The sequence below is a fragment of the Plectrocnemia conspersa genome, unplaced genomic scaffold, assembly GCF_051122295.1.
Source record: "Plectrocnemia conspersa isolate PC_06_02 unplaced genomic scaffold, ASM5112229v1 ptg000013l, whole genome shotgun sequence".
Classification (NCBI taxonomy): domain Eukaryota; kingdom Metazoa; phylum Arthropoda; class Insecta; order Trichoptera; family Polycentropodidae; genus Plectrocnemia; species Plectrocnemia conspersa.
In genome coordinates, this window is record NW_028277177.1 from 3,205,305 (window position 1) to 3,217,512 (window position 12,208).

A 12,208-nucleotide genomic window follows, 5' to 3' on the forward strand; every position below is an offset into this window, starting at 1 on the left:
AGACCGTGTACTGAAAGTAAAGTTGAATTCCTCATTCCTTATAGCATATTTAACTTTTACTTAACATCTAATAAAAACTACTACTTCGCTTTTGACTTGGAACAATTAATGATTCAGCTTAACATGACAAATCGATCGAGACAAGTTCGAAAAAGCAGTAGCTGTCACATCAAAAATAGGTAACAAGAGTTCAACATGATCTTAGATATGACTAAGTGGCGCAAAACTACGGGAGAAACAGACACAAAAATATTGCACATATTACATTTTTGTATATTATTAAAGTGCCTGCTACTAATGGCGAAATTTTCCAGATAGTTTATTATTGCAAAATAATTTTATTTTTTCAATATACATTTATTCTTATTTAATTTTGTTTGAATAGACATAAGTTATTTTTTGATTCGATTTTAAGGCTGTAGAGCGGAACTTTGCTCTGATTAACCATTAATAATCAGTGGTTATTGTGCAAGTTTGGGTGTCATGCACAAATTTTACATCCTTTGTTGCGTTATCTTTAGTATGAATTTATAAAAAATACAGTACTAGACATACACAAAAATGTAAAAAATGATATATTTACAATATTTTTGCAGCTGAAACTTTTCATGGAATGCAAGATGATTTCTTAAACTATGGACTATAATATTGGATGATGGTATACATATAACAATCGAGGTACAACTACCCTGAAACGACTGAAAAACCGTCACAAATTAGTGATACGAGTTGCAGCTAGTATCGTGCAATATTTTTTTAATAAGAATCTTTAAAAAATGTAAAGAGACCTGTTGTCATAAATGCAATCATTCTAAATCGATCCTAGATGTATTAACTCGCTAAATAGGAACGTTACTTTAGCTTGTTATCCAAAATACACCAGTTGCTTCAATTAAAAGCATAGAATTCAATTCAGGTACATCAATACGAATGTAGCCGGCCCAAATCGATTCGAAACCCAAATGGAGTTCATCGAGTTGGAAGCGCTGTGTTCATATCGAATTGAATCGGTGCAGCATTGTTTATTTATGCCTTTGGATTTTACATACGTGTATTTTTTTGCAACAAAGTGAAAATATGAAGGTTAGATGGAACAAAAGGGCGAGATAATAAAATTGGAACATTTTGGTCATGTCATGCAAAATGACAAATATATTAGATTCCGACAACTCGTGTCTCGTGGGAAAATAGACGGAAAACGAAAACAAGCCTGAAGCAGGATTTTATTGTTGAAAAAATAAGATTTATGTGAGGACGATATATTATCAGAAGTTTATAGGTATAATACATTGTATCGTGTATTTTAAAATATCTCATTTCTGAGAAAAATCTGAAAGATGTCTTTCTAGTCTTATAAGTTACACAATTACAGTAGAATAGCGAAAACGTGTTTTAATATTTTTCTCTAATGTATATATATTATTTCAGAAATATACAATTTTTTATATCAATTCACAACTTATTCACTGAAAACGGAAACATTGTGCGACATTGTAAGATAAGATAAGGTCCATTTGATAGCTACAAAAGTTTGTCATATTTCAATAGAGATTTTTTACATTATTGCAAAAGCTAATATTTTGGACAATATATATTACTGAATTAATTATTAAGAATTTAAAGGACTATTCTAATTTTATTTTGATATAAACTAATACTTTAGTGGTTTCTCTTATCCAATGTAAAAAAACGAAAAAGTGATTACAAACTTTTCCAGGCAGAATTTAAATATTTATAAGACCTGTATACTTTAAGAAACACGTGTTGCAAAAATATATTACAACTTGTACGACCGTGAGAAAATACGAAGTGGATGAATTTATAAAAATAAAACGATAATGGCATTTAAATATTTATAAACTGTTGAACATGTAGCAGTACTTAAAACATGCACTTTCAAATCCGTTAAATTGATTATGACATGTGAGAATAATATTGTTGTATTTTATAAAATGTATTAATAAACAAAAAATATTTTTATATTTAATTAAAATTATAAAAATCAAACATACTTTTAAGTAAGTTTAACGAAAGCTTAATTTATAAACATCTCTGAGCTTACAGAAAATCTGAACACGTATTCAATACTACTTAATGAAATTATTAAATTGTTAAAACAACACATGTTTATTTTAAAATAATTGCAAAATTAATGCGTAAATCAAACTTTTAAAAAAACTGTGAGTGCACAAATAATAAATTATCAACACTGTGACACAGACGGTAAAAATGAAATTTCAATGGTGCGGCAAGATCAGGGACGACTCATCGATGGTCATTCTGGCTATTGTATTTGAGAAATGGCAACTCCGTAGAGCGAAGACAGGTTTAATCAACAAAGCTGTTTAGTTGTAATTTCTGGATCATCCATTTCTTGACTCATCACAAAGTTTTTTAGTTATATATAGTCCGATTTTTTCTAGAGAATTACTTGAACTATATTTGGATTTGGAACATATATTGTGAGAATTTTTACAGCTGAAACTTAATTAAAAGAAACCTCCGTCCAGGGGAAAACATATAGGTATTTTTGTAAAACATATAGAAAGCGTTCCTTATTCGCTTTGCTCTTTCCATGAGAGTAATTCTTAGCTACAAGGAGCGTGACTGATCGCTACATATCCTTTCTCAATTAATTTGCGATGCTGGAAACTATCAATAATTTTCACTAGATCTCTAAATCTCTAAAATTTTAGTAGTATAAATTAAATGGATATATGTTTTGAGCCAACCACCAGAACTTCGCCCTTGGTTGGTTAAACCCGTTGTTTGTAGAGGGACTCCCATCGGCACCACTAGTGCTGCGCCGCGGAGACTTGGCTCCCAGAGAGTTTGCCTCCAGGGGCTGCGCCACCACGCCTACGCTCTTCAGAAAGTAATGCCACTAGAGCACAATGCATTGGCTGTACCAATAAAAAAATTGAAGTAGTGTAACAATATAAATCAATATGTTTGAGTGACGCTGAAATGCGTCTCATTTACCACACTTGACAAGATCTTATAAATAATGTATCAATATCTCACTAATTTTATAAATAAAAAGTTATAGTTTTTTTTGCCTAAAATATTACTTTTATTATTTTTAATTTTCATCAAAAGTTTAAAAAAATCATTTAAGTTTCATCAAAATCAATATAATTAAGATTTCTATTAAAAACTATGGATTATAGTTAGCAGCAATATTCGTTACGTCACTAAAAGATTCATAAATTTAATTTATTTGTGTCTCTGATAAAGAAACAGCAATTTTATATTTAATTTTTAAACAACTTAAACATAAAAATTGACACACTTACTTGAACAAAGACTAAGGTCGATGCAAAATGCGAAAGAATGTGATTTAAACAAGTATCGAAGCCATGGATTACGCATTCGATAGAATGACGATGTTGTGAATTTTACTGATTTTAAATTTATATACGCCGCTATATCTGCCAGATGTCTAAAATGATTTGTATGAAAACATAACAATGAGTCTGTTTCCGCCCTGAAGCATTAATACGTTTTCTTGTAACCCGACAAGCGTAAGCCCAATGCGTTACAACGGACATATCTGTACTAACTGAGTAATTCAATCAGACACAATGAATACCTATAAGTATGTATTAACCACCTTGGAATATGTGACATCTATATTATTCATTTATAATCAATAGATATCACTTTAGCTGGGGCCTGTTTTTTTTTTAATAATAGCGCATTTCTATAAATAAAAATTCGAGTGATGCTGCCGGGGCTCGAACCTGCTACCTCAGAGTTAGTAGTCAGAGACGTTACGGACTACGTTGTTCCATCCTTAAATATATTTATACTTTTAAGAGAATCTTGAACTGAAAAAGGCGTTAGATTTTAAACTGATTCTCAAACATTTCGTTTTTGACTTATTCGAAACGGTATCCATTAGCACAAAAACCATGGGTCGGTGCATATTTTTGCCGAATAATTAACGAAGCTCAGATTAGTGATTGCAAATCTACTGTTGCGCAGTCTAATAATGTTTATATTAGACAATCAAAAAGAGTCTGGTTTCACCCTAAATTACTGTTATTGGTCAGATGTTCGAAAATATATTTTTTTCTTAATTCTCAAGCATATGTGAATCAGAACACTTTCTTAAACTTCGTTCCGGAATAAATAAGAGTTCAGCCGAATTTGCGTCAAGAAACTAATATGTTCCTTAAAAGCTCTAAAAGCTGCAGCATTAGCTTCAGTTAAACAGTCGCCTAAATCATAAGAGTTTAATTTGATCTTTGGTACGACTTGGAGACTTCCCCGGAAAATTTTAATAAAAATTCTCGACACAGAATTCTTACTTTCTTGAAACATATTTATCATATGAAAACTGTATGAAAATTTGCTATAGTATTTTATGTAATTAATTTTTCGTTTAATTGTATTGTGTATGAAATACAACAATATAAAATTCGAATATTTCTGGAATACAAAAATATTAAGCTGCTGCGCTTTTATATAAATGTATTTAATTTTTAACTTATATATTTAACTAATTTATGTACATCTGTTATTCTGACGCAATATTCGCAATTTATACGACCATTTACGTATCTTCAACACAAAACAGTAGAAATGAAGCATTTAGAGAATTGTCTGTTGTCTAAATTTGATATATTTATTTAGCTAATAGCTTTGCTTGCGATGGAATTGCGCCATAACCAATAATTGAAGTCTAAATGTCAAATTTTCAGAATCATGTTTAACAATACCTGAGACCGCGCAGTGAGATATTTTTGATTTATTATCTATTGAATACATATTTCGGCGACAGATTAACATTTTTATTGGATTTTTTAGTTCAGCGCACGATGTATCGTAGTGAGGCATTAAACGATCAAAGGAAATGGATTTAACCCTTGGACGTTTAAGTTTAACGACTACGAAGGTTTCTCTTTATATCTAAATGGGCTTCGAAGCGCTCGATACTTAATGGCTGATGAACACGCGATTCAACCCTATCGGTAGATATGTGAATATGCACATTACGGAAAACACTCATAATATACAAGTACAGAAAATCAATAATATAATATAAATCATTAAATTTATTTACCTTTACTTCGGCGAAAGATGTCCTGAATTACTTCAGAAGTCCCAGAATAGACGAACTGCTAGCCTCCTCTACGTCAAGCAGTCTTGATTTACCACCAGCTTTATTAAAATATGTTTTTTGAATATATCAAAATAAGGTCGCACTCATTCTACGGTATGTTATCCATTCACGTTCACGTTTCTAAAGAGCGGTCTGTGAATATCATAGCTAGTTTTTTCTCTTCAATTAGAAAAATCTGTAAATAATTTAGACAGTGTTTAGATTGTTTATATAAGTTTACATAATGACACTCTTCGACATGTTCGCGCGTAAACAAAGGATTTTTTGACCTCAAAATTATCTTAGACCTCGCAAAGGACTTAATGACATGTGTCGCAAAATTTCAAATTTATGCGTTATTATTTTATGTATGAATAAAAAAAACTAATTATCATAAACAATATTTAAGAATGTACTTAAAAATATTTTTTTTTTAATAATCACTAACTAATATTTGTAACTGATTATCACTCAGAGTATTGTTACACCTAGCTGTCAAAGCTTTTGACTCACGACTATAATGATTACAAAATAAAAATATAATAGTGTTAAGAAAAGAACGTATTAACTGAGAATTTTGTCAAAAATGAGTGTCATGGGTTTTATTCAGATTTTCATCAAATTTATCTTGTAAATATTTCGGCTAAATCATTAATAAATGGCGCTATTAAAAATAAGATAAAACAGATATTAAATACGTTAACCAATAGTGAAAAAATATAGTTGTGTTAATAAAATAATATGTTAGCCCTTTTTTCCTTTCAAAAATTTTTTGGGTTATTTTTATTGAGCACAGAGTGAACATGTTTTTGGTATAAATATTTTTTGATTACTGATTCTGTTTCTTTGAATTAAAAATGACCCCAGAAAGATAACTTTTATACGAAGTGTATGTCGTGTATGAACTTCTGAAAAATATCATTGGCTATAATATTTACAATACCTTTTATATATTTTTTATTACAATTGAACAGAATGATTCAAATACAGTTATGTTGTCAAAAATAAAAATGTACAAAAAGTGCTATGTAAATAATAAATCTGCTTTATTTAAATTATCTATAATTTAACAGAATGATTCAACTAGAGCTTTCTTGACAAACATAAAATAATGTGCTGCAGGGGCTAGAATCAGCAACCTTATAATTACTAGTCTGAGATGTTACGGACTACGCTATTCCGTCCTTAAATATATTTATATTGAACTGAAAAAGACGTTAGACTTCACCCTGATTCTCAATCATTTCAGCTCAGATTAGTGATTGCAAATTTAATGTTGCACAGTCTAATAATATTTATATTAGACAATCAAAAAGAGTCTGGTTTCACCCTAAATTACTGTTATTGGTCAGATGTTTAAGGACTGGAAACGAAAATAGATTTTTCCCCAATTCTCAAGAAAATATGAATCAGAACAGATGTACAAAAAGTAATATGTAAATAGTACATCTGCTTTATTTAAATGATCTATAATTGAACAGGATGATTCAACTAGAGCTTTCCTGACAAACATAAAATAATGTACAAAAAGTATCTTATACATCTGTTTTATTAGAATATATACCACTATAATAATAATCTGTATTTATGTGTATATGTGTATATAATCTAATTAAAATTATATTAAAAATAATTTACAATAAATAAACATACATATATTATTTGTCTGAGTATTGTTAATTGGCTCTGAACAAAGACCTCTGAATTAAATATAATGTAGCTTCAGATTTACATCAAGCTCATCTAAAATATTTATTTACAAAATGGCGGCTATTAAAAAATTAAATACAAAATATTGTTTCTACGTTAACTCGTAGAAAATATAATAAAGGTGTAGTTATGTTAAAAAATTTGCAAATTACCCGATATTTTATATAAAAAAATTTTGCGCTATTTTTAATGAGCATAAATGTGTTTTGACATCTGATTACGTTTCTTTATATTATATTGTAAATTAAAATTATATTGTAAATATTGTTCAATCAATATGAACAAATCTCTGAAATAAATATGATATAACGTCATAGCTTTATTCATGTAAATATTTTCCATATATTTAAAAAATGGCGGCTATCGATAAAAACACATATAAATGATATTATGAATAATTTACAATAAATAAAAATAGATTGTTAATAGGCTGTGCACAAAGACAAATATGAATTTTCATTGTTTTAGTCAGATTTCAATCAAATTTATCTGAAATATTAATCTTGAATATATATTTCTTTTAAGTTTTCAAGACAGCCTAAAGTTTTTATTTATATTTACAAAATGGCGATAATTTAAAAATGTTCTAGAGAAAAAAATGATTAATAATTGCAGTCAGTGCTAATATTTTTTTTCTTAAAAAATCATGATCAGAAATATCAAAAATTTATTTTATATATCATATTAACTGTAAGTTGATTTTTTAGATATTGTAGCTTAAAGAAAAAAATATTAAATATATCAGATATTATTACTGCGTCGTATTATTTCATGTTAAATAAATAATAATTTATATGAATTACCCCTCCCCCTAAAATTTTGCTTAATAGTTCAATTAATTAAAGCAACCTTTTGTAAAGTTATTATGTTCAAAATCTGATTTTTGTTATTATAAATAAAAATAAAATGCAACGAATACATTTTTTTATTATTCATTTTTTTTAAATTTAAATCTGATATTCGTAATTAAAATATTACCTCTAAATCTGACGCATCTCATATAATATGTCCATTAAAAAATCACGGTTGCAAAGATTTAAATGTCAAAGTTCACTGCCTCGAGCCCTCAAAGGTCATCGCGTCGCCAATTGTTAATATGAATAGCATTGGAATAACTGTTGATGATTGAAACAAAGCAACAAAACAATTGTCTATGGGCGATCAATGGTTGAGAATCGCGGTGTTATTGCCGGCGTCGCATCAGCGCCAGACCAAATGGCGCCCTTTTTCTGACGCAATTTCCGCAAAAACCGTACAATGAAATGGCGAACGCTTCGGTCAGTTTGCTTTGTTTACGCGTCGTGCATGTCTCGCGTGGCGCAGTGTCGCGGTGTGCCCGGTTCGTACCCTATGGCGTTAAGTCGCGCGCGCACCGATCCGACGCTCGGCGCGGACTGCCATTTCCATTTCCATTTCCCCGCCCTGTGGACCGGCGCGCAGCGCAAAACATTAGACTAAAGCCACTCGCACACGCTCTGCGCAGCTTTTCACCGCCCACGCTGAACACGATTTAATCGGTCTGATTTTCGAAAGGATCTTCTCCTATCGTTTTCGATAAGAATCTTCCAAACCTTCCAAATTGTTTGAGTTTATGAGGATAATACAATCAACACCTACAAATAAGTAGTGAGATACCAGACTAAAATCAAATCTGTAAACTAGTGACATGTAATAATATGCAAACAATAGATGTCAATTTTTACGACTAAGATCAATTAAAACAGATATATACATCAGCGAGCTTAGGAAAATGTAGGAAAACCTAATGTGTGATGATCGATCGGGAGCAAAATGATACACTATTTCTGATCTGGAAAAGATAGAAATTGAAAAATTGGACTAGTGGACTTAGTTGAAGTGAACAGCGCCCAATTTTTTCATTATCTTAAGGGTCGTCAGTTAAACTCTTGTTTATTCCAATTCAGAAGCAAAGTACTGATGACCATTGTCAATAGTGGAAACAAACAATTTGTTATTTTCTAATAAGTATCTCAGAAAAATATTTCAGATTAAAGTTTTTGATGGCAGTGAATTCATTGCGGCAGTGATCGGTTTTAAGAGCTCATGGAATTCTACTCTCATTTCAGTTCATGATCATCTATCCAATGCGATGATTTTAGGCAGAAACATACAATTTATTATCTAATAAATATTAAGTTAGAGTAACTAAATACATTGATGCAAAAATCCATAAAATTGACATTTTATGAGATATGCAAAGCGTTCCATTGCATTTTGCACTGATCTCTCGGTTTTGTTCAGGTGTCTATTTATCAGATATTTAAACAGCAACAATATTTTTTGACGTATATTTTAAGCGCCAAACGCAATTTATTGTATAAACGAACACAACAAATTAATTAATTTTATAAGCTATTTTAATCGCGACGGTCATGGGTGGTCCCGACAAAAATAAAATTTATGATATTTAGCTTAATAAACGCCTAAATAATATTAAGGAGTTTGCTGATTTGAATACTAAGTATTTCGTACGGTTCATGCAAAGCTACTTATAAGGCATTATGGGCATGACGTAAGTAGCAACTAAATTTGTTCTACAACTTAAAATTTAAATTGTTAAATAAAGTTTTGAACGATAATTGCTCCAACACGTCATATAAAGTAATTGACTATGGTTGTATTTTTACGACATCGAAACAAATGTGTAATAGTCTCAATGAAAGCGTTACGAAGAGCAAAAAAGCACGTCAAGTTCGAGCAAATGTCAAAGTTATTCTGACTGTTTTTTTCAATAATAATGGAACAGTAACAACTAATTCTGATCTAATAAGAGGTATAATATAATATATTTGCAGTTTTACATTGTTTTTGTAATGATTTTGCACCACGACAACGCACGAGCTCACACTTGAATTTTTGGCCAAAAATACTACATTTACCAGACATACTATTCTGCTTTTTTTCTATTCATGCAGATAAAAATAACATTGATAGAATCAGGAATGTTATTTAAGATTTTTTCAAAGGAGCGGGGGGGGGGTGAAATTTGCCAGTCAGTAGTCGTTTTTTTAATGTTTCTATTATATTTAATAGTATTTTATTAAATGACATGCATTTTTTTAGCCAAATTCAAGGAGGCCCCTGCTTAGAATCTACGTCAAAAGCAATAAAATCATGCCGTCGCCGTCGCACTAGAAGCGCTAGCGTTCATTTTAAGAATTGTATAATAATATTACGAGTTACAGTAAGTGAGAATCGAATGAAGCATAACTGAAGCAAATTTTGACCAATAGGAGAGAGTAAATAATAATTATCACTTCTCAAAAGTTAAAAATCCACGTCAAAAGCAAGAAAATCATGTCGACGCCGTCGCAGTGGGAACGCTCTGTAAATTAAGTTTCATACTACTATTCTTATAATGATATTAACAATTTAAGGAACAAATAAAACGATTTTTTCTCAATAGGAGAGCGCAAAATATAATTATCCCTTCTCAGAACTAAAAAATTTACGTCAAAAGTAATAAAATTAAAAATGCTAATATTAATATTACAAATTTAATGAGGAACATATAAACCGAATTTTGCCCAATAGGAGAGCGTAAAAAACAATTATCACTTCTCAGAAGTCAAAAATCCACGTCAAAAGCAATAAAATCGTGTCGGTGCCGTCGCAGTGGGAACGCTCGTTACCGAGCGTTCCCACTGCGACGGCACCGACACGATTTTATTGCTTTTGACGTGAATTTTTGACTTCTGAGAAGTGATAATTGTTTTTGCGCCTTCCTATTGACTAAAATTCGGTTTGAATATACTCTAACCAATACTTTAATGTCAGAAGTCCTAGTCATAAAGTGGAGACAAACTATGGAGCAATATGCAAGATGCAGACTTCTCTTTTCCAGATTTTTCCCCCCTGAGAGTTGAGTTGCTTTAGTTCATATTTTGTACTTGACTTAATAACAGTTTTAGAACTTTCATTTTGTCAAGTTGGGTTTGATTATTTCTTGTAGGTTAGGTTTGGGTTTGAATAGCAAATGTACGTTTCGCAACTGCCAAATTGATATTGTAGACAATTTCACCAGCGTCTATAAGCTAAATTTTATTTTATAATTTTAGTATTTTTAGTTTGTATTAGCAAATGAAAGTGAATCTTTATTTAGTTTTCTGTATAATTTAAAAAAAAGTGGATAATGCTACCTTAAATAAATATTGTATAGAGCTAGACGTAAAAGTATAGTCAGACAAAACGAACATGTCAAAAAGAGATCTAGATGGGATCCAGCTATTTAATAAAATACTGTCTTACCGGGAATTTTTTTTCGATTCCTCTTCATCGAAAAATCCTTTACAAAAATCATAGAAGTAGATTTAATAGCACGTTTCACAAATTTTACCACTGCCGTTATAATTTTTTTAACACTGATAGTTTCCGTTGCTATGGTGAAAGAAGTATTTCAAAACTCATGTTAATTAAAAAATATCACCGATCTACGATGTCTCAGATAAACCAAAGTATTATAGCACAAATATCCATTGAACATCATTTATCAGAAAGTATAGACTTATCAGAACTAATTGACAAATTCGTGTCTCTAAAAGCCAGAAGATGGTTTTTAAAAACATAGTTATATTATTATTTTTTGTTTAATTGTATAGTATTTAAAAAAGATAAAAGAATTATGTTTATTCATATTTATTAATAATATTTAATAAATAAACGTATTATTTAACTATTTGTACAAACAATACATTTTAAAATTATTATGTCAATATAAATATTAAGGACGGAATAGCGTAATCCGTAAATCTCAGACTATTAACTCTGAGGTTGCAGGATCGAGTTCCGCAACGGCACTCGAATTTTGATTTATAAAAAATGAGCTATTATAAAACTGCAGTGAAATCTATTAATTATAAATTACATCTGATTGACTTACTCAGTTGGTACAGATTGTAACGCATTGGGCTTACACCTGTCAGGTTACAAAAATAAATATTTTTTCATCCTATCCTACATCAAATATGAGTTAATATTTTTGAATGAAAAAAGAAGGCGGCAAAAAGTTGGCTTGCACACGGGCGGCCAGATACCCAGGACCGGCCCTGCTGAGCGTAACAAATTAATTGCTTCACGTGGATTAGTTTTAAAAACGATCTTAATAGCAAAACTGTAAAAAAAGTTTTGAATATATTTAAAAAAATTGTGTGACTGTCTTATTAATATTTTTTTCATATGGAACGTCAACGGTTTATCGCAACACACGGAAGAAATATTTTTTTTCTTAAACAACACATAATAGACGCCTTGGCGGCTTATTCAATTATAGCGCAAGACACAGCAATATTAATCAAAAATAATGATGAACATTACAAGGAACAAATATTTTAACAGCTCTTTCTAGGGAGAAGGAGGGGGGGGGCAAAAATT

General features: G+C 30.4%; 1 protein-coding gene across 2 annotated transcripts in view; it reads right to left on the minus strand.

Moving 5' to 3' along the window:
* The window catches only part of LOC148227023 (uncharacterized), a 74,816-nt gene extending 66,539 nt beyond the window's left edge, over positions 1-8,277 (minus strand). Inside the window, exons 1-2 of one of the 2 annotated variants that reach the window (XM_088202791.1) lie at positions 8,165-8,277; positions 5,069-5,303 (exon numbers count right to left, since the gene is read on the minus strand). The gene's annotated coding sequence lies outside the window, so the exon portion shown is untranslated. Of the gene's footprint in view, positions 1-5,068; positions 5,304-8,164 lie in introns of those variants that run through there. The other variant, XM_088202792.1, reaches the window with a different exon arrangement.
* Positions 8,278-12,208: the final 3,931 nt, after the last annotated feature.